Source organism: Rhinoraja longicauda, chromosome 6, assembly GCF_053455715.1.
Source record: "Rhinoraja longicauda isolate Sanriku21f chromosome 6, sRhiLon1.1, whole genome shotgun sequence".
Classification (NCBI taxonomy): domain Eukaryota; kingdom Metazoa; phylum Chordata; class Chondrichthyes; order Rajiformes; family Arhynchobatidae; genus Rhinoraja; species Rhinoraja longicauda.
The window spans coordinates 41228294-41252457 of NC_135958.1; the positions used below are offsets into that span (position 1 = coordinate 41228294).

At 45.3% G+C, this 24164-nt stretch overlaps 1 long non-coding RNA gene across 1 annotated transcript in view; it reads right to left on the bottom strand.

The window, feature by feature from the left end:
• The window catches only part of LOC144594424 (uncharacterized), a 329156-nt gene that overhangs the window by 44867 nt on the left and 260125 nt on the right, over window positions 1–24164 (bottom strand). Inside the window, exon 2 of the long non-coding RNA XR_013547387.1 lies at window positions 23613–23667. This is a non-coding gene — a long non-coding RNA (uncharacterized LOC144594424). The remainder of the gene's footprint in view (window positions 1–23612; window positions 23668–24164) is intronic.

Consider the following 24164-nt stretch of genomic DNA (forward strand, 5'->3'; position numbering starts at 1 on the left):
GGGCGGTACGATACTCTCTCGTGATGCCAGGCAATGGCAGTGAGCTGTACCTCCCAGTCAGCCATGCCATCACAAGTGTAAACAACCCATACTCTGCAGTGTACTGTGATGCCAGTGGGTTTTTTGGATACAGTATGGGCTAATGTAAGTGTTCGGAGCACGTTTAAGTTAGGCTGGACTAGGCTATGATATTGGGTAGGTTAGGTGGCTATGATGTTGGGTAGGTTAGGCGGCTATGATGTTGGGTAGGTTAGGTGGCTATGTTATTGGGTAGGTTAGGTGGCTATGATGTTGGGTAGGTTAGGTGGCTGTGATGTTCGGTAGGTTAGGTGGCTATGTTATTGGGTAGGTTAGGTGGCTATGATGTTGGGTAGGTTAGGTGGCTATGATGTTTGGTAGGTTAGGTGTATTAAATGCATTTTCGACTTCCGATATTTTCGATTTACGAAGGGTTATCGGAAGGTAACCCCATGGTAAGTCAAGGAGCATCTACAGTGGTGAGCCTCACCGATTGGTGCTGGGCCCATTACTGTTTGTGGTTTATATCAACAATTTGGATGAGAATGTAGAATATAGTTGGGCAAGTGGGCTGAGATATGTTTTTTTAGATTTTAGATTTAGAGATACAGCGCAGAAACAGGCCCTTCGGCCCACCGGGTCCGCGCCGCCCAGCGATCCCCGCACATTAACACTATCCTACGCCCACTAGGGACAATTTTTACATTTGCCCAGCCAATTAACCTACAAACCTGTACGTCTTTGGTTAATGGAGTTTAATCTAGATCAGTGCAAAGTGTTGCATTTGGGGAAGTGAAACCAGGGCAGCACCTTCACAGTGAATGATAGGGCCCTGGGAAGTGTTGTGGAGCAGAGGGATCTAGAAGTGCGGAAACATCGCTCCTTGAAAGTGGCATCACGGGTGGATAGGGTGGGTCAACAAAGTCTTTCAGTGCATTGGCCTTCATCAATCAGGGTAGGGGGCATAGTTGGGAATCTTATGTTACAGTTGTAAAAGATAGCTTGATACAAGTGAGGAGGGGCTTTTGATCGGCTGATGGTTGAACATAGGCCCGAGGATGAAAAGGCAGGTGTGAGAGAAAAGGATTGATCAGTTAAGGTTTGGGAAGCTAGAGGAAGTAGTGTAGATGGACGGGGTGCGGGAGGGGGAGGGGAGAAATAGGTGCGAGCCCAGGTGGGGCACAATGGAAAGAAGGGGAGGGTTATGTCGGTGGCAAAAGGGAGAGGGGGAGGGCAATGTAGATGGCTGACTACGGGCGCCGTCTGTAAGGAGTTTGTACGTTCTCCCCGTGACCTGCGTGGGTTTTCTCCGAGATCTTCGGTTTCGTCCCACACTCCAAAGACATACAGGTATGTAGGTTAATTGACTGGGTAAATGTAAAAATTGTCCCTTGTTTGTGTAGGATAGTGTTAATGTGCGGGGATCGCTGGGCGGCGCGGACTTGGTGGGACGAAGGGCCTGTTTCTGCGCTCTATCTCTAAATCTAAAAAAAATCTAAAAATCTAACATTGGAGAATTCAATGCTTATTCCATGGGGTTATAAGCTACGCAAGCGGAATAAGAGGTGCTATTTCTCCAGTTTGTGTGTGGTCACACTCTGGGACTGGAGGAGGTTCGGGGCAGAAAGGTCAGCGTGGGAATGGGACGAAGAGTTAAAAGACCAGCAACCGGGAGACCCAGTGGGCCTCGGTGGACCAAGCGCAACTGTTCGGCGAAACGTTCCTCCAATCTAAACTTGGTGTCGCTGATGTGCAGGAAGCAGCATTGGAACAAAGTTGGAACAACATTGCAGTAGATGAGGTTGGACGAGGTTCATGTGAAAGACTGCCGGGGTTACTAGATGGAGGTAAGGGGGAGGTAAAGAGACAGGTGTTACATCTCATGTGGTTACTGGGGTGGGGGGGGGGGGGGGGGGGGGGGGAGCGGGAGGGGGATGGTGATCCATTGGGTGGGAAGGGATGAATGAACCAAGGAGTTGTGTGGGGAGCAGTTTCTGGGTCATCGGCGGTCACTTGAAGCGAGTACGACTGTCCTTTCGGACGCCTGTGCGTGACTTTGTTTAACGTGGGGAGACTGGTGCACAGACAGCCACCACACGGTCCTTGACAGATCTAGGTCAGGGTCCAGTGGCGTGGAGTTCAAGACGACCGGGGACCCTTTTCTGCTGCAGCCTTCATCCATCCGCCTTCCCAGCCGTTGTGACGCTCCACGAAAGTCAGCCGTCATCCTCCGCCTGTTCCACCGTTGAGGTCGTGGTTGGATTGCTCTTTGTCAGGGGCCTCCCCCTCGACCGCACCGCCATGGGTAGCTCCAGACGGCATCGCTCTCAGGTCCACACAAGCCTCTCCACCACCACAAGGTGCCAATCCATGGAGTAACGCATAAAAGAATGGGGATGGGAAGCTGTGACCAGGGGCGGGACCATGTTGGAGGTGATGGAAATGTTGGGCGATGGGTGTAATGGGTTCAGGGACTTGAGGGGGTGAAACGTGAAGACCAATGGAACTCTGTACTTGGTCCATCTGGGGGGAGGGGGTGTGGGAGCAGAACTACAGGACACAGAGGAGACGCGGGTGAAGGATCTATCTAGGGCAACAGGTTGGAAACCAGAGGGGAAAAAAAATGCAGATGCTGTTTAAAATCAAAGGTGGACACAAAGTGCTGGAGTAACTCAGCGGGTCAGGCAGCATCTCGGGAGAGAAGGAATGGGTGACGTTTCGGGTCGAGACCCTTCTTCAGACCTTCAGGCCTGACCCTTCTTCAGGTCTGAAGAAGGGTCTCGACCCGAAACGTCACCCATTCCTTCTCTCCCGAGATGCTGCCTGACCCGCTGAGTTACTCCTGAGGTTGGAAACCATGACTACTAAAGAATAAGGATGTTTTGAATGTCCTGGAATGAAAATTGCACATCTTGGGAGATGATGTTGACATTACCATCCCCTCATCCCCTCTGCCTTCTTCCCCCACATAAACCTCGTCCCCACCCCCCGCTCTCTCCTGTGCCCTACCTAGACACCCACCTGTTTCTCCCCTCCCCCTCCCCTTCCACCTCCAGTCCTACCTCTAGCTTCACAATTTGCAACTCTTCAATCCTTTTGTCTTACACCTTTTGTCTTTCATCTTCTGACTTTGCCCAACCAACAAAGAACTCCTCACATGTATCAACCTATTCCCCACCTCCTCTTCCAGTTTTCTTTCCCCCCTCCCCACAATCAGTCTGAAGAAGTGTCCCGATCCGAAATGTCACCCATTCATGTTCTCCAGAGATGCTACCTGACCAGCAGAGTTTCTTCAGCACTTTGTGTCCAACTTTAATGGTATTGGACAGGAACTTGCAAAGGTTCATAAGTCCATATGTGTTCGGAGCAGAATTACGCCATTCAGTCTCTCAAGTCTACTCCGCCTTTCAAGCATGGCTGATCTATCTTTCCGTCTTAACCCCATTCTCCTGCCTTCTGCCCATAACTCCTGACACCTGTACCGATCAAGAATCTATCTATCTCTGTTTTAAAGATATCTATTGACTTGGCCTCCACAGCCTTCTGTGGCAAAGAATTCCACAGATTCACCACCCTCTGACTAAAGAAATTCCTCCTCATCTCCTTCCTGAAGGAAAATCCTTTAATTCTGAGGCTATAACCTCCCACGAGTGGAAACATTCTCTCTTTACATCCAGCCTTTCGTTATTCGGTAATTTAGTTTAGTTTATATTAGTTTAGAGCTACAGCACAGAAAAAGGCCCCTTCGATTCAGAATGTGGACAGTCATGCTAATGACAAAAGGTGTCTTTTTAGGTGCTCGATGTAATGAAGTAGAAATTATATAATCAATACGTACAATTAATGCACCAGAAGGCAATTGTAAATTAAAGTCATCACCTTTTTCAAACTAGTGCTTGAATAGGTAATTCCATTGTTTTCCTGATGTAATTAGTAAGTGTGATGTTTTCTGCAAAGAGTGTCTGTTAAAAAATACTCTAACTTGTGTTTCACTGAAATGTTATTAGCTGGCAGCATTTACAACTCAACCCAAGTACCAGGCACAGTGCAAAAATGGCAGGGATGATTAAAAGAAAACTTTGAAGCTATTCTCTTTCCTCTGGAGGAACCATAAAGCCTCATTAACAACTTTGGGCAGGACACCAACAGAGGGTTCAGTTAGACTTAATGCGCTGAGCTCTCTTTGTGTTCTCTTTGGCTCTCTTTGTGTAACAATGCTGGCATTAAATCATTATGTTCCAAACCTCCGGTACAGAACTCCCACTTCGACATTGGAAACAAATCGCATCCTGTAAGTTTAGCTTAGAAATTGCTGTTAACTTGTGTGAAGAAAGAGTCAGGAAACTCAGATGTTTTCGCTTCGTTTAGGTTCAGAGTTACAGCGCAGAAACAGGCCCTTTGGCCAACCGAGTCCGTACCATCCAGCGATCCCCGCGGATTAACACTACCCTATAATTTGTATCTTCTTTGGTCTTTGCTTCCAAAGAGTCCACCAGGGACTATATTGGAAGTACTAGGGACATTTTTTACATTTACCAAGCCAATTAACCTACAAACCTGTACGTCTTTGGAGTGTGGGAGGAAACCGAAGATCTCGGAGAAAACCCACGCGGTCACGGGGAGAACGTACAAACTCCGTACAGACAGCACCCGTAGTCAGGATAGAACCCGGGTCTCCGGTGCGGCAAGCGCTATAATCATAATCATAATTACAATCGTAATTTATTAGCCAAGTGTGTTTTGCAACATACAAGGAATTTGGTTTGCCTTACAATCCTATCAAAAAAGCAACAAGACACACAACTGCATAAAATGCCACTATAAGGCAGCAACTCTACTGCTGCGCCACCGCGCCTGATCCAAGCCTGATCTTCTTTTATCTTTTGTGTTGATTCCACAAAATATCTGAACTTTAACGTAACCAAGCATGCATTCAGGCAAGAAATTAATTAAAAAGTCATGCATTTTCATTGATTTCTGCAGAAGATTTAAGCTGCAAGATGCAGGCTCTGCAGCAATCTATATACTAAAACTCTCGTTTGTCATCTTGTTTGTGACTGAACTTCAGCCAAAACGGTACACGATAGTGCCACAATTTTAGGCCCACCTTACTCATCATTGTCACTTTAGTGATAATGCAAGTAGTTTTATTGAAATCGGTCTTATATTTTTAAAGTTATTCACATTTTTAAGTTTAAGAGGGGAGGGGGAGGGGAGGAGGGAGGGTGGGGGGAAGGGAGGAGTGGGGAGAAGGGAGAGGGGAGGGTTTGAGGAGAGAGGGGAGGGGGGGAGGTCAGGGTGCTGCATCAATGCAGGAGAGTTTTGGGCCCAACGGGTCCACTTGGTAGTTACTATTTTTATGGTGAACTGCTTGGCCAAATTTTCAAATATAATTTATATTATGCAGTCTATCATTTGATATTGTAATGACTTTACAAAGCAGAACAACAACTATTGAGCAGCTTATACAATTGCACTTTGTGATGCACAGAGGTGATCCAACACTAACTTTGAAAGACATACAGAATAGGTTTGGCATTTTATTTTAGTTGATTGTTCACACTGATCATGCTGGTTTACTAGGGCTTTTATTAAGTGATATAAGCAAATGTATTAGGAAAGAAATATTGGGGCAAACACCATTGATATTACTGATGTAGCAAAAGTTTAGGATGTCTTTTGACTGAATGCTCATGTGCCATTTTCAATCTTCGTGCAAGTGAACATTTTAATTTTCTTGTTTATGTTGTTACTGAAGCCTATATCTTGTCTGATCTCAGTCTGAAGAAGGGTCTCGACCTGAAACCATTGGGTCACCCATTCCTTCCCTCCAGAGATGCTGCCTGTCCCATACTGACTTACTCCAGCATTTTGTGTCTATCTTCGGTGTAAACCAGCATCTGCAGTTCCTTTCTACACTAGCTCTTGTCTGCTTTCTGCAGATGGATGGAATCCTTTCTCTACTCTGGTGTCAAGGAGATGAAAAGGAAATGAGACAAATTTGATTTCCATGTGAATGCATTCATCTCAATTATGATCTGAACTCCCGCATTTAGTATCCAGGCAACGGCAGCGAAAATAATCCACAATTACAAACTAATTGTGACTGCGTTTGGCGGCACTGGGCCTGTACTCGTTGGAGTTTACAAGGATGAGGCGGGACCTCATTGAAACTTACCGAATAGTGAAAGGCTTGTGGAGTGGATGTGGCGAGGATGTTTCCACTAGCGGGAGAGTCTAGGACCAGAGGTCATAGTCTCTGAATTAAAGGACATTCGTTTAGGAACGAGATAAGGAGGAATTTCTTTAGCCAGAAGGTGGTGAATCTGTGGAATTCTTTACCACCGAAGTCTGAAGGGGCCAAGTCAATGGATATTTTAAAGGCAGAGATAGATAGATTCTTGATTGGTACGGTGTCAGGGGTTAAGGGGTGAAGGCAGGAGAATGGAGTTAGGAAGGAGAGATAGATTAGCCATGATTGAATGGTGGAGTATACTTAATGGGCCGAATGGCCTAATTCTGCTCCTATTACTTATGACTTTAAGACTGTAAGTTTGAGTAAAATAATCTGGTGCATATATTTGATGAACTGGAGGGAAAAGTTGGGTTGAAGTAATTTTTACTGGAGCGATCCTTATAACTTGTAGCTGTCAGCACTATTTTTCCTCAGCTTGGTTTGTTGCATTTATAAAGAGAAGGGTTATTTTTCAAAGCAGAGAGGGGCACTTAGTATTCGTCAGATTGCAATAGCATTTAGGGAAGCTGTCGAGCTTGTCAGAGAATATCGCCAAATGACAAATGGGAAATTTCTTCATAAATTTAACAAAAAACAGATATTCAAAGAAAGAAATATATTTATTCACAAAATGCCTGACCTGCTGAGTTATTCCAGCATTTTGTGAATAAATACCTTCGATTTGTACCAGCATCTGCAGTTATTTTCTTATTCAAAGAAAGAAAAACTAACTATAGAACATTGAACAGTAAAGGGCTTGTCCCAGTTAGGACTACCTGACCTGGAGAAAAACTCAAGAAATGTACCCGAGGAAAACGACCTTTGGTGTCAGGGAAGAACAGAAGATTATTTGATGATAGACACAAAATGCTGGAATAACTCAGCAGGACAGGCAACATCTCTGGAGAGCAGGAATGGGTGACATTTCAGGTCGTAAGAAGGGTCTCGACCAGGTCGTTCTTGTTTGAGGGCGATTCTACACACCTGTTTGCAGATTTCTCCCTTGTTTTAAGTTGCAATGGTGAAAGCAAAGCTCTATTGAGTGCAGCAGATGGCCCTTGAAGTCAGCAGCTTTTAGGGAATCCCAAAATTGTGAACATAAGCCGAGCACAGCATGGCACGGGCACTGCTGAACCACGCTCGATCACATGGGAGACCCGAGCTATGGCTAATTGTTGGACTTCAGTTACAGGCCACCGAGAGGAAGATGTGTGCTTCTAGAGAGATTACAAGAAGATGTTCCCACTGCCCGCCACCCACTTAAAGTCCACAGTGTCACACTTGTTCCATGTATATAAGCCTGGTGCTTGCAGAGTATTGTACATGGACAAGACTGGATAGACTAGGCTTACACTCGCTGGAATTTAGAAGACAGAGGGGGGATCTTATAGAAACATATAAAATTCTTAAGGGGTTGGACAGGCTAGATGCGGGAAGATTGTTCCCAATGTTGGGGAAGTCCAGAACCAGGGGTCACAGCTTAAGGATAAGGGGGAAGTCTTTTAGGACCGAGATGAGAAAACATTTCTTCACACAGAGAGTGGTGAGTCTGTGGAATTCTCTGCCACAGAAGGTAGTTGAGGCCAGTTCATTGGCTATATTTAAGAGGGAGTTAGATGTGGCCCTTGTGGCTAAAGGGACCAGGGGGTATGGAGAGAAGGCAGGTACAGGTTACTGAGTTGGATGATCAGCCATGATCGTATTGAATGGCGGTGCAGGCTCGAAGGGCCGAATGGCCTACTCCTGCACCTATTTTCTATGTTTCTATGGTACTCATGACATTTAGAAGCACGTAATACTAAAATTTAAAAAGGGCAATTGATGATACCAGAAGATAGTTTTGTTTAACCACTTTATTTACCGTCAGGACATTTGACAGGTAGATTGGAGGTGACAGTTTGACGGTCAGGTAAGCATGCTTTAATTTCGCGATGTTTCCGAAGACGGTGTAAACTCTCAGCAAGGTGCTAGTTTCACAAAAAAAGTAACTTGCATCGACCTGACTCTGCTCGCTTGAGCGTTTGATATAAATTCGATTGTCTGCTGAGTTATTTCCTGGAAAGAGTTAAGGACCTGTCCCACTTAGGCGATTTTTTAGGCGACTGCCGGCGACTGTCAAAGTCGTAGCAGATCGCCGAAATTTTCTTTTACCCGACGACAATGACCACGACAATGGGTCAAGATTACCGTCTTCAGAAACATCGCGAAATTCCCACGCTGTCAATGCTTCTCCGGCGTCCTAACTTTCGCTGAAATCACTGACAAGTCTGTAATTACTTGAGAGTTTTGAAATATAACATCTTGCCCGGGTTACTTGAAAACCAAGCTTCACAGTAACAAGGCATAAACTAGATTGACTTCCAGTTTACTAATAGCAGTATTAAGAAATTTTATTTTAAAATGGTTAAATGGATTTTTGTGCAGTGTGTGGGCATTCTTTGAAAATGTACGGGAGATGCATATCTGGTTTCTGGGTTGCATATCTGGGTTGGGAGCCTACTTTAAATGTAATGGCTGATGGCCATAAACATCGCGAAAATTCCCACGCTTACCTGACCGTCAAACTGTCGCCTCCAATCTACCTGTCAAATGTCCTGACGGTAAATAAATTGGTTAAACACAAGTATTTTATGGTATCTTCAAATAACTTTATTTAATTTAATATTACGTGCTTCTAAATGCATCTAAGAGAACCTAGCAAACCTGGGGACAGCATGCGACAGCGCCCGCAATAAGCAACGATACCTGGCGACAAGCCAGCTGTCGCTGAGAAATTTCAATCCGGTTGATTTCTCAGCGACGCGCTGAGATCCACTACGGTTCTTGGAAGACTCATCACGATCGTGCCCGCGACACCCCGGCAAACTGTCGGCAACAGCCTAGTCACCGGCAGTCGCGTTAAAATCGCTTAAGTGGGACAGGCCCTTAAATTCAGCACGATTTGTTCGAACACCAGAACGAGGTGAGAACATTTGGTTTCTTCAGTTGCATGGAGAAAGTGCACCTTGTCTCTTTCATTCAACGAATGTTGAATCCAATGTTCTCAACAAATGTTGAATGAAATTCAAAAACGAATTGTCGATTTCGTGTCTAAATTCGGCTTTGCTTCTGCATCGCATTCTAACTCCACAAAACTCCCCAGCCTGCTAAGTGAAGGCAGTGAGTGACGTGTGCAGAATGGATCTGAACCAAAGCCTGGCTTGTAATACCTTTCCTAATCCATGTCTATAATGTGACCCTAACAAGATAATTACATCTAGAAAGAAATATGCATTAAGGGAAGGGTTATAACATGCTCGCATGATATCAAACGGGTTACAACTCAGGAATGTGGAGACTGAGTTGTGCTGGGGGACACCTCCACATAAGTGCAGGTTGTTGTAGCTTGTCTTGGTCCCTGTCGTAGTGGATGTCCTAGGTCGCGAAGACTGGGTCGCCTGTTGTCGGCAGCTTGCCGTCACTTAGATGGTAGGCCGTCGTAGCTTGTCGTGGTCATTGTCGTGGGCATTGTCGTGGTCATTGTCATGGTCATTGTCGTGGTCATTGTGGTCATTGCCGTGGTCATTGCAGTGGTCATTGTCGTGGTCATTGTGGTCATTGTCGTGGTCATTGTCGTGGTCATTGTCATGGTCATTGTCAGGGTCATTGTCGTGGGCATTGTCGTGGTCATTGTCGTGGGCATTGTCGTGGTCATTGTCGTCATTGTCATGGTCATTGTCGTGGTCATTGTCGTGGTCATTGTGGTCATTGTCGTGGTCATTGTGGTAATTGTCGTGGTGATTGTCGTGGTCATTGTGGTAATTGTCATGGTCATTGTGGTCATTGTCGTGGACATGGTCGTGGTCATTGTGGTCATTGTCATGGTCATTGTCATGGTCATTGTGGTCATTGTCATGGTCATTGTGGTCATTGTCATGGTCATTGTCGTGGTCATTGTGGTGGTCATTGTGGTAATTGTCGTCATTGTTGTGGTCATTGTCGTGGTCATTGTGGTCATTGTCGTGGTCATTGTGGTAATTGTCATGGTCATTGTTGTGGTCATTGTCGTGGTCATTGTTGTGGTCATTGTCGTGGTCATTGTCGTGGTCATTGTCGTGGTCATTGTGGTCATTGTCATGATCATTGTCGTGGTCATTGTGGTCATTGTCGTGGTCATTGTCGTGGTCATTGTGGTCATTGTGGTGGTTATTGTGGTCATTGTCGTGGTCATTGTCGTGGTCATTGTGGTAATTGTCGTGGTCATTGTGGTGGTCATTGTGGTCATTGTGGTGGTCATTGTGGTGGGCATTGTGGTGGTCATTGTGGTGGTCATTGTGGTCATTGTCGTGGTCATTGTCGTGGTCATTGTGGTCATTGTCATGGTCATTGTCATGGTCATTGTCGTGGTCATTGTCGTGGTCATTGTGGTCATTGTCGTCATTGTCGTGGTCATTGTGGTCATTGTGGTGGGCATTGTGGTGGTCATTGTGGTGGTCATTGTGGTCATTGTCGTGGTCATTGTCGTGGTCATTGTGGTCATTGTCATGGTCATTGTCATGGTCATTGTCATGGTCATTGTGGTCATTGTCGTGGTCATTGTCGTAGGATTTTAAAAAAAAAAGTTTTCGGCGATCTGCTACGAATTTGACAGTTGCCGGCAGTCGCCTTAAAAAATCGCGTAACTGGGAGAGGCCCTTAAAGCAGAAGTACGGGCCCTTCGGCCCACAATGTTTGTGTCGCAGATAATGCCAAGTTAAACTGAGCTCTTCTGCCTGCACATGATCCACATCCCCCTATTCCCTGCACCTCCATGTGCCTATCTACAAGCCTCTTAAATGCCAATATCATGTCTGCCTCCACCACCGCCCCTGGCAATGTGTCCAGGCTCCCACCACCTTCTGTGCACAAACCCTCCCCCACCCATCTCCATTCAACTTTCCCCCTCTCACATGGCTATGCCCTCTAGATTTCCACCCTAGGAGAAAAGGTTCTGAATGTCTCCTATCAATGCCTCTCATAAATGTATACACTTCTATCAAGTCACCCCTTCAACCTCCAATTTTCCAGAGAAAACAATCCATATAAGATTATTAAGGGGTTGGACACGTTAGAGGCAGGAAACATTTCCCCGATGTTGGGGGAGTCCAGAACAAGGGGCCACAGTTTAAGAATAAGGGGTAGGCCACTTAGAACTGAGATGAGGAAAAACTTTTTCACTCAGAGAGTTGTGAATCTGTGGAATTCTCTGCCTCAGAAGGCAGTGGAGGCCAATTCTCTGAATGCATTCAAGAGAGAGCTAGATAGAGCTCTTAAGGATAGCGGAGTCAGGGGGTATGGGGAGAAGGCAGGAACGGGGTACTGATTGAGAATGATCAGCCATGATCACATTGAACGGTGGTGCTGGCTCGAAGGGCCGAATGGCCTCCTCCTGCACTTATTGTCTATTGTCTACTGTCTACTGTCTATTGTCTACTGTCTATTGTCTACTGTCTACTGTCTACTGTCTATTGTCTACTGTCTATTGTCTACTGTCTACTGTCTACTGCCTGTTGTCTGTTGTCTATTGCCTATTGTCTATTGCCTACTGTCTATTGTCTATTGTCTACTGTCTATTGTCTAAATCTATCCAACCTCTCCCTGTAGCTGTAATCCAGGCAGCATTCTGGTAAACCTCGTCTGCAGCCTCTCCAAAGCCTCCACCTCTTTGCTGCAATGGTGCGAACAGAACTGCATGCAATACTCCAAATGCGGCCGAACCAAAGTCCTATAGAGCAGCACCATAACTTCCTGACTCTTACATTCAATGCCCCTAGCAATGAAGGCAGGCACACCATACGCCTTCTTTACCGCCCTATCTACTTGTGCTGCCACCTTCAGTGAGCTATTAACTTGGACTCCAAGATCCCTTTGCACAACATTGCCGTTAAGGGTCTTGCCATTAACTGTAAACTCTCTCTTTACATTCAACCTACACCTCGCACTTGCCCAGGTGCCATTTCACTCCATCTGCCACTGCTCTGCCCATTTCTGCAGCTGATCGATATCCCACTGCGTGTTCTGACAGCCTTCCTCACTGTCTGCAACTCCTCCAAGTTTGGTGTCGTCAGCAAACCTACCCACCAACCCAGCCACATTTATGTCCAGGCCATTTATACACATCACAAACAATGGAGGTCTCGGCACAGATCCCTGCGAAACTCCACTGGTCACGAACCTCCAGTCAAAATACCTACTCTCTGTCTTCTCTGAAGGAGTCAGTTCTGAATCCATACAACCAAGTCATCATGAATCCCGTACAACAGACAATAGACACCTTTCTCTTCTTTTGTCCGCCTCTTTTACGTTGACCTTCTTTAAGCTGGGAGTAGCTGGGAGTAGAAGGCTTGCTTAGGTAGACACTCGTCTTCCATCCGAACAATAGAGTAATAGAATACTTACAGGATGGGACAATAAAAACGTCTGATAAATTAGGGAGTTTTATCCTTGATTAGTGCCAATTACAGGGCAGTCACTGTGGCGCAGCGGTAGAGTTGCTGTCTTACAGCGAATGCAGCGCCGGAGACCCGGGTTCGATCCCGACTACGGGTGCTGTCTGTACGGAGTTTGTACGTTCTTCCCGTGACCTGCGTGGGTTTTCTCCGAGATCTTTGGTTTCCTCCCACACGCCAAAGACGTACAGGTTTGTAGGTTAATTGGCTTGGTGTATGTGTAAGTTGTCCCTAGTGTGCGTAGGATAGTGCGGGGATCGCTGGTCGGCGTGGACTCGGTGGGTCGTAGGACCTGTTTCCGCGCTGTATCTCTAAAAACTAAAAATAAATAAAAGCGAAAAAAACGGACAAAAATCTGGGGTCTGTACTGACTGGATTAAAAAAGAATCCAGTGATTTCTTCATGGGCATTTTCTCAAGAAGCAACGAGAAGAAGGGTCTCGACCCGAAACGTCACCCATTCCTTGTCCCACTGAGTTACTCCAGCATTTTGTGTCTGTCTTCGGTGTACACCAGCAACTGTAGTTCCTTCCCACACAGCAATCCTGGCACTGCCGATTACAGAACTGCTCTTTAGGTATTATTTGTCTTAAGAATAGGCTGTTATTGCCAAACCTCTTGTTTTATACACTTTAAAAATGCCTTTGCTGTATCTGCATCTGCTTTAGAATGTTATTCACCCCTGTTGCTTGGAGATTGAGAGAGTTTATTACTCTCACACCTCCCACAGTTTTCAGTACAGTTTATATGGAGCAGACGATGGGGAACAACTACAGGCTTATTTATAATTTTAGTTTTAATTTAGTTTAGTTTAGTTTATTGTCGCGTGTACCGACGTACAGTGAAATGCTTTTGTTGCGTGCTAACCAGTCAGTGGAAAGACAAAACATGATTACAATCGATCCATACACAGTGTACATGATAATGGAATAACGTTTAGTGCAAGGTAAAGCCAGCAAAGTCCGACCAAGGATAGTCCGAGGGTCTCCAAAGAGGTAGATAGTAGTTCAGCACTGCTCTCTGGTTGTGGTGGGATGATTCAGTTGCCTGATAACAGCTGGGAAGAAACTGTCCCTGCATCTGGAGGTGTGCGTTTTCACACTTCTATACCTCTTGCCTGATGGGAGAGGGGAGAAGAGGGAGTGGCCAGGGTGAGACTCGTCCTTGATTATGCTGCTGGCCTTGCCGAGGCTGTGTGAATAATTTTGGTGTGTGCTGCTTTCTTTCAGGGTACCCACATGTTTTGGAAGGAGCTTAACTCTGTTTTCTTATGCCAAAAAAAACCTATTCTGCTCTGACTGTGCAACCTGAATTGAGCAGCTACAGTAAAACTCCAATGGTTTTCCACTCTCAATGCTCTGCTGGTGTTGGACTGCCCGATGTTTTGCGTTACTGAATGTTACTTTCCTTAATATCACAACATACTTTCAATTTACTTTAACAAAAATATTACACAGCTGTAAAACAAACTCTTCAGTGACTTCCAAGGGAGTTTGGGAAACACAACTGAGTGTGGAAACAGGTTCACCGAGTGTACAAGGAGCATCGGAAACATAGTCCTGGCGATTTTCAAAGGAGGAAGAAAATGGAGCCTCGGCATCTTTAAAGGCAGCACAGGTGCAGGGCTCCCATGAGGAGCATGGAAACAGGCCCCAGTTAGTTCATAGAGCACAGAATAGTGCAGCATAGGAACAGGCACTTTGGTCCACAGTGTTTGTGCTGAACACGACGCCAGGTTATACTGGTCTCGTCTGCCTGCACATGATCGGCACGGTGGCGCAGCGGCAGAGTTGCTGCCTTACAGCGAATGCAGCGCCGGAGACCCGGGTTCGATCCCGACCACGGGTGCCATCTGTGCGGAGTTTGTACGTTCTCCCCGTGACCTGCGTGGTTTTTCTCCGAGATCTTCGGTTTCCTCCCACACTCCAAAGGCGTGCAGGTATGTAGGTTAATTGGCTTGGTATAAATGTAAAAATTGTCCCTAGTGTGTAGGATAGTGTTAATGTGCGGGGATCGCTGGTCGGCGCGGACCCGGTGGGCCTATTTCCGCGCTGTATCTCTAAACTCAACTAAACTAAACTAAGCTTATCTATATCCTCTATATCCAGCACTTCCAAAAGCCTCTAAAACACCACTATTGTATCTGTCTCCACCACCACCCCTGGCAATGTGTTCCAGGCCCCCACCACCCTCTGTGTAAAAGTAAACTTGCCCCGCACATCTCCATTGAACCTTCCCCCACTCACCTTATTTGCTATGCCCTGTAGCTTTGGGCATTTCCAACCTGGGTAAAAGGTTCTGCCCGTATACACTTGGCTTGTATACACTGGAATTTAGAAGGATGAGAGGGGATCTTATCGAACCATATAAAATTATTAAGGGGTTGGACACGTTAGAGGCAGGAAACATGTTCCCAATGTTGGGGGAGTCCAGAACCAGGGGCCACAGTTTAAGAATAAGGGGTAGGCCATTTAGAACTGAGATGAGGAAAAACTTTTTCAGTCAGAGAGTTGTAAATCTGTGGAATTCTCTGCCTCAGAAGACAGTGGAGACCAATTCTCTGGATGCATTCAAGAGAGAGCTAGATAGAGCTCTTAAGGATAGCGGAGTCAGGGGGTATGGGGAGAAGGCAGGAACGGGGTACTGATTGAGCATGATCAGCCATGATCACATTGAATGGTGGTGCTGGCTCAAAGGGCCGAATGGCCTACTCCGCACCTATTGTCTATTGTCTATTGATATATGACTCTCATAATTTTATATATTTTGTGTCATGTCTCCCCTCAACTTCCGATGTTCCAGGGAAAATAATCCATGTCTATCAATACTCTCCCTGTAGCTAAAACCCTCTAATCCAGGCAGCATTCTGGTAAACCTCCTCCGCACCCTCTCCAAAGCCTCCACACCGTTCCTGCAATGGAGCGACTGGAACTGCATGCATTGCTCCAAATGCAGCCTAACCAAAGTCCTAAAGAGCTGCATCACGACTTCCTGATTCACACTCGATGCCCCTCGGAATGAAGGCAAGTTAATGGCCCAATTTACTTCTGCTGCCACCCTCAGCAAGCTGTTAACTTGGACTCCAAAGACGTTCAGGTGTGTAGGTTAATTGGCTTGGTGAATGTAAAAGAATTGTCCCTAATGGGTGCAGGATAGTGTTAATGTGCGGGGATCGCTGGTCGGCTCGTTCTTCAGAAAACGGGGCTTCCCCTCCTCCATTATAGATGAGGCCCTCACTAGGGTCTCTTCTACATCCCGCAGCTCCGCTCTTGCTCCCCCTCCCCCCACTCGCAACAAGGACAGGATCCCCCTCGTTCTCACCTTCCACCCCACCAGCCAGCGGATCCAACATATCATCCACCAACATTTCCGTCACCTACAATGGGACCCCACCACTGGCCATATCTTCCCATCCCCTCCCCTCTCTGCGTTCCGTAGAGACCGTTCCCTCCGTAACTCCCTGGTCCACTCGTCCCTTCCTACCCAAACCACCCCAACCCCGGGCACTTTCCCTTGCAACCGCACGAGATGCAACACCTGTCCCTTTACCTCCCCCCTCAACTCCATCAAAGGACCCAAACAGTCTTTCCAGGTGAGACAGAGGTTCACCTGCACCTCCTCCAACCTCATCTATTGCATCCGCTGCTCTAGATGTCAACTTATTTATATCGGCGAAACCAAGCGCAGGCTCGGCGATCGCTTCGCTGAACACCTGCGCTCGGTCCGCATTAACAAAACTGATCTCCCGGTGGCCCAGCACTTTAACTCCCCCTCCCATTCCCAGTCTGACCTCTCTGTCATGGGCCTCCTCCAGTGCCATAGTGAGGCCCGCTGGAAATTGGAGGAGCAGCACCTCATATTTCGCCTGGGCAGTTTGCAGCCCGGTGGTATGAACGTCGACTTCTCCAACTTCAGATAGCTCCTCTGTCCCTCCCTTCCCCTCCTCCTTCCCAGATCTCCCTCTATCTTCCTGTCTCCACCTATATCGTTCCTTTGTCCCACCCCCGACATCAGTCTGAAGAAGGGTCTCGACCCGAAACGTCACCCATTCCTTCTCTCCCGAGATGCTGCCTGACCTGCTGAGTTACTCCAGCATTTTGTGAATAAACAACATTGACCACCCTCCTGTCCTCTGGGACTCTATCTGTGATTAGAGAAGAAAACAAAGAAACTGAGTTTATCAGGAGTGCTACAAAGAGTTCACCAGTGAATTGATAAAGGGCCCCAAAGAATATAACTGGAGCATCGGAAACACCACTCACCAAGCCAACTGGATTTCTAAACTTAGCAGAGTATCAGAGTTTCACTGTACTTCCTGCTCATGTGTACGATGTAGGTCCTGCAAAGGATCAGGTTTTGGCAATGAGTGGGATTGGATTATAAATTCTCTTGCTGAAATTGTTTTTGGAGGAGAATCTGCCAGAGACTGATTGAGTTTCTTTGTTTGCTGAAGGCAAAATAAAAGTTAGCTTCTATTTGAAGAAGTATGGAGCAGACTGGAGCTTGGGACTGAACGAGGGCAGACCGATCACATTGTCCATCTGCCATGGTCTTGGGAACAATTAGGGTACAGCCATAACTAAATGGCTTTCGGTGAACGTGCAGTGGCGATTAAACATGTCTTCCACTGCAGACAACCGTACACGTTCCCAATGATCAGGACCCGGGCATTGTTGGAGAGAAATAAGACAACTTGTTTGTGAACTGAAGCAGGCCCTGAGATTTGTAAATCATAGAAACATAGAAAATAGGTGCAGGAGGAGGCTGTTTGGCCCTTCGAGCCAGCACCACCATTCATTGTGATCACGGCTGATCATCCACAATCAGTAACCCGTGCCTGCCTTCTCCCCATATCCCTTGATTCCACTAAACTCTCTTTTAAATTCATCCAGTGAATTGGCTTCCACTGCCTTCTGTGGCAGAGAATTCCACAAATTCACAACTCTCTCGGTGAAAACTTTTTTTTCTCACCTCATTTTAAATGGCCTCCCCTTTATTCTTAGACTGTTGCCCCTGGTTCTGGACTCGCCCAACATTGGGAACATTTTTCCTGCATCTACCTTGTCCAGTCCTTCTATAATTTGATAAGTTTCTATACGACCCTCTCTGATCCTTCTAAATTCCAGTGAATACAAGCCCAGTCTTCCCAATCTTTCCTCGTATGACAGTCCTTAAAATGTTTTACCTGTGTCAGTAAATCTGAAGGATATGTTATTAAAAGACATTCGTAGAAAGGTGAAATATCATTACAATCCTGCACCGCAAGACAATGCTGAATGTAATTATTTGAGATAAAGTAATCAGGTCCAAAATGTGAACAGCAGTGTGTTGATCAGAAGTGTCTTCCACTTACTACATAGGTTTCCTGCAGCTATTGCCATGGACAACCAGATTGGTTGGTTAGTTAGCAACTGTAGGTTACCGGTAATGCAGGTGGGTATTAGCGTAGAACAGTGGGGGGGGCGGGGTGTTGATATGAATGTGGGTATATTAGATCACAGGGAAAGCTAGCAACAGAATGGGATTGCACCATGAGCCAACCTCGATTCAATGGGCTGAATGGCCTCCTACTACATCACGTAGAAAAGGTGAAAATAAATATTTGTTCTATCTGCAGATTGGGCAGAAGACTTAGTGTCTTTGGCTTCTCCATTTTATGAGCTGCAGGCCAAACCTGTTTCTGGAGTTTGGTTTATTGTTATGTGTACCGAGGTACAGTGAAAAGCTTTTTGTTGCGTGTTAACCCAGTCAGCAGAAAGACTATATACAATCAAGCCATCCACAGTGTACAGATACATGATAAAGGGAATAACGTGAATAACATTTAGTGCAAGATAAAGCCAGTAAAGTCCGATCAAAGGTAGTTCGAGGGTCTCCAATGAGGTAAATAGTCATTCAGCACTGCTCTCCAGTTGTTGCTAGGATGGTTCAGTTGCCAGAAAACTTGTACAGCTGCATCATGATGTGCCCAAGTTTGTACCCAGTACTCTCTTGATGGCAAACATACCAAACGCCTTCTTCATCGCACAGCCCACCTGACTTGCCACTTGTAGGGAACCATGCACCTCCACTCCCAGATATCTCTGTTCTAGTTCAGTTTAGTTTATTGTCACGTGTACCGAGATACAGTGAAAAGCCTTCTATCGAGAGATGCTGCCTGTCCCGCTGAGTTACTCCAGCATTTTGTGTCTATCTTCTCCAGAGATGCTGCCTGTCCTGCTGAGTTACTCCAGCATTTTGTGTCTATCTTCTCCAGAGATGCTGCCTGTCCCGTTGAGTTACTCCAGCATTTTGTGTCTATCTTCTCCAGAGATGCTGCCTGTCCTGCTGAGTTACTCCAGCATTTTGTGTCTATCTTCTCCAGAGATGCTGCCTGTCCTGCTGAGTTACTCCAGCATTTTGTGTCTATCTTCTCCAGAGATGCTGCCTGTCCTGCTGAGTTACTCCAGCATTTTGTGTCTATCTTCTCCAGAGATGTTGCCTGTCGTGCAGAGTTACTCCAGCATTTTGAGTCGATGTTCGGCTTAAAACAGGCATCTGCTGTTCCCTCCTCCTATCCACTATGGTTGGTGTTATCGGCATTGATAATTAACAATAAAGCTTTAATATTCAAATATACAATTGACAACTCAGGCAACCTTCGGTAGCTCTGGCAAAATAACAAGAACCACTATTTAAGTTTAATTTCCTGATGAATAGTTTAGTTTAGTTTAGTTCACAATCACATGTGCTGAGGTACAGTGAAAAACCTTTGTTGCGTGCTATCCAGATTGCAGAACGACAAACACATGATTACAATCGAGCCATTTCTTGGCAGCAATACTGGTGTGAATAAAAAAATAAGCTTACCCGTTCATTTAGACAGTGGGTGAATGATTTATAGATGGGTATTTTTACATTGAACAGTCATTAGAACATTTTGCAAGTAATATCATTAAATTTAGTAAAATGCAAATGTATGCAACTTAGCAATTTGTGCCGAAGTTAAAGCCAGTACAACTTCTCATTTGCAGAGATTCAAGCACTTTAAATGTCCTTCAGGCTTCTACCAAGGTTTTTCAGTAATTTTATGGGAAAACTCGCAGAAATCCTGCACAACCAGGGAAAAATTCAATTTGGTATAAAATACCTAAAGGACGATTAGAAATGTCATTGCTTTTACATGATATTTGGTATATATGAAAAGGCCATTGGAACCACAATCTCTTTTAATTGATTGCATATGCATTACTTTGCAGTTGATAATCCCACCAGTTGCAGTGAATCATGAGATATCTCATGTGCACATATGTTCCAAAGTACAATATTTGTGGCAAATCCTGTATCCTTATTTCAGTCTGTAAAATTGACAATATCATGTGGTTAGTAATATAAAGCTTATCTAAATGGAGGAGACAGTTAATTTTTCTTGACTACACTTCTATATTTGTAGAATCCAAAAACTTTAATTTGATATAATAATTACCAAGTAAACACTTCGATCAATATATGCTCCAGTCCTGAAGGCAACCAAATATTGAATTATCTGGCATGTTGGATCATTATATCCTGTACAATGCCATATTGGGATGCCAGAAGACTAAGGTACTTTTTTATTAGTAATTTAGGGCGGCACGGTGGCGCAGCGGTAGAGTTGCTGCCTTACAGCGAATGCAGCGCCGGAGACCCGGGTTCCATCCCGACTACGGGCGCTGTCTGTACGGAGTTTGTACGTTCTCCCTGTGACCTGCGAGGGTTTTCTCCGAGATCTTCGGTTTCCTCCCACACTCCAAAGACGGACAGGTTTGTAGGTTAATTGGCTTGGTAAATGTAAAAATTGTCCCTAGTGGGTGTAGGATAGTGTTAGTGTGCGGGGATCTCTGGTCGGCGCGGACCCGGTGGGCCGAAGGGCCTGTTTCCGCACTGCATCTCTAAACTAAACTAAACTAAAGCAAGAAATTTTACAGTCTGCTCATCATTTTGCCCAATTATTTGCTAGGCTAGATAGCGCTCTTAAGGATAGCGGAGTCAGAGGGTATGGGGAGAAGGCAGGAACGGGGTACTGATTGAGAATGATCAGCCATGATCACATTGAATGATCACATTGAATGGCTCGAATGCTGAATGTCCTACTCCCGCACCTATTGTCTATGGTCTATTGTCTATTGCCATCCAAGTATAATTAATATGTTTCTGGTACAAAGCTGATAATCTATTATCTGGTGCTTCAGAAATCCCAATGGTTTGGGATCTGATTGATTAAGTAATGTTTACCTTGCTTCCTTCCCACCCACCAAAGGTCCCAGGTCTGCTCCCTGTGTCTCGCTGTCTCTCACAGTCATTGATGCTGCATCAGAGAGGGGAGGGAAGATGAATGCAGAGGTGTAGTCAACGACTTTGTTGAGTGGTGTGGGCTGAATCACCTGCAGCTCAACACCGACAAGACTAAGGAGTTAGTGGTGGACTTTAGGAGGTGAGGAACACCCCTGTCCTTTCTCCATCAAGGGTGTGGATGTACAGGTTACCAAGGCATACAAGTACCTTGGAGTTTACTTGGACATTAAACTGGTCTGGTCCAGGAACGCTGAGGCCCTGTACAAGAAGGGACTTTCTGAGCCAGGCTCAGCTCTTTCAACGTCTACAGTAAGATGCTGCAGATGTTTCATCAATTGTTGGTGGCCAGTTCCATCTTCTACGCAGGGCGAAGGCCGCAGACGACAACAGAACCAACACGCTCATCATGTAGGCTGGCTCCGTCTTGGCAGTGGAGATGGATTCAAGGGAGGTGGTCTCGGAAAAGAGGATGCTCCTCAAACTGCGGAGCATCTTGGACAATACATCTCGCCCCCCTCCATGACACACTGGTCAACCTGAGGAGCACCTTCAGCAACAGACTGGTCCCACCAAGATGCAGCACAGAACGCCACAGGAGATCCTTCTTCCCTGTGGCTATCAAACTGTACAACTCCTCCCACTAATGTAACATAGAAACATAGAAAATGGGTGCAGGAGGAGGCCATTTGGCCCTTCGAGCCAGCACTGCCTTTCATTGTGATCATGACTAATCATCTACAATCAGTAACCCGTGCCTGCCTTCTCCCCATATCCCTTGATTCCACTAGCCCCTAGAGCTCTATCTAACTCTCTTTTAAATTCATCCAGTGATTTGGCCTCCACCACCTTCTGTGGCAGAGAATTCCACAAATTCACAACTCTCTGGGTGAAAAGGTTTTTTCTCACCTCGGTTTTAAATGGCCTCCCTTTTATTCTTAGACTCTGGTTCTGGACTCCACCAACATTGGGAACATTTTTCCTGCATCTACCTTGTCTAGTCCTTTCATAATTTTATACGTCTCTATAAGATCCCCTCTCATCCTTCTAAACTCCAGTGAATACAAGCCCAGTCTTTCCAACCTTTCCTCATATGACAGTCCCTCCATCCCAGGGATCAATCTCATGGACACTGCTCTGCCTCAATTACAAGGACGTCCTTCCTCAAATTAGGACCAAAACTGTACACAATACTCCAGATGTGGTCTTACCAGGGCCCTGTACAACTGCAGAAGAACCTCTTTAGTCCTATACTCAAATCCTCCTGTTATGAAGGTCAACATGCCTTTAGCTTTCTTCACTGCCTGCTGTACCTGCACGCTTACTTTCAGTGACTGGTGTACAAGGACACCAAGGTCTTGTTGCACTTCCCCTTTACCTAATCTGATACCATTGAGATAATAATCTGCCTCCTTATTTTTGCCGCCAAAGTGGATAACCTCACATTTATCGACATTATACTGCATCTGCCATGTATTTGGCCACTCACTAACCTGTCCAAATCACCCTGCAACCTCCTAACATCCTCTTCGCAGTTCACACTGCCACCCAGCTTTGTGTCATCCGCAAACTTGCTGGTGTTACTTCTAATTCCATCATCTAAATCATTAATATATATTGTGAACGGTTGCGGCCCCAACACCAAGCCTTGCGGCACTCCACTCGCCACTGCCTGCAAAAGGACCCATTTATTCCTACTCTTTGCTTCCTGTCTGCCAACCAATTCTCTATCCATGTCAATACTCTGCCCCCAATATCAATGTAGTGGGGTAGACTGACTCCCCTCCCCCCACCCCCATCTTTGCACATGTCCACACCCTGGACATTTCTACTCCATAATTAATTTCATGTTTTTGCAATATTACATATATGCTGCGCAAAAACTGGTCACTTAAATCTCATTATTATTATAATGCACACAACACTTTCAGGGCCTCGTAACTGTATCTTTTGACCAGTCCCTCTGGGACAAATAAAGTTGTATCGAATCATATCATTTTGTTCTGCAGCTCTCAGCTCCCATAGTCCATTTAAAATCTTAATCTGCCCTTGCCAGCACCAAAATTCTAGATGTGTCAGATGGACCGAATCTCACTGCATTACAATATAACACCCAAATCAACGCACTGGAGCTTTCAAATACCAATATTAAAAAATCATGGGATAAAAACAAAAACATCTGGAAAGAAATGGTAGTCAGTCAGCATCTGTGGAGAAATAAACCAGAGTTTCTGGACAACCACTCGATGAGAGGTTAGAACAAAAAAATAATCGACCTGAAACATTACTTCTGTTCCTCACTCCTCAGACCTGCTGAATCTTTCCAGAATTTATTTTTCTTTTTAGTTCAAATTAAATGCATCTGCAATGTATTGATTTTCAGTTAAAAGTTATGGAAATGTTGTAAAATGCCAGTGAAAATACTTTAGTCACACAGTCATTATGGTAAAACTGCTCAATATTATAAAGGAAAATTCTGAATTAATTTTTCTACCCATTTGTTTTCTAACAAAAGTTTTTTTTTCTTGAATTGTGAATTGCTCGAAACATTTAATGCAATAAATGAATTTTATTTTGTCTGACCTTGACAAATCTGCAGGTCCTGTTGGCATCCTGTGTTCTTATTCAGTCCAGTCACCTAAAATTACATAAATCCCATCAATATTTATTGAATAATTCCTTTGGAGCAAAGCATTAAAGATATAACTGAGGTACATAACTGAGCCTGATCGCTATTTTCCTTTGTCGTTTTTATCTGCCTTCACTTGCACTGTTGAACTTGTGTGTTCAGGTAAATAAAAGCATGTCGGTACAGGCAGATAGAACTGCTGAAAAGGCAAAGGCCTTAAAGCATCAGGTTTTATAAATCATATCGTACACCGTAAAAAAAAAAAATCAATAACACATTTACGGAACAGTTAATGTTCCTTATGCACTTTTGGACGGACCGCTACAGAAAAAAAACGTTGATATAAAGCACAAAAACAGCAAGATAATGTTGTTGAAAGGCCAAGGAACGAAAAACTTGTGTTTAAATCATGCCTTTCACAACGTTCGGGTATTTCAAAATACTCTACCATATCCGCGGAGGAACCTCCACCACGGCAAATAGGCGAAGGATAAGATATTTTGTTT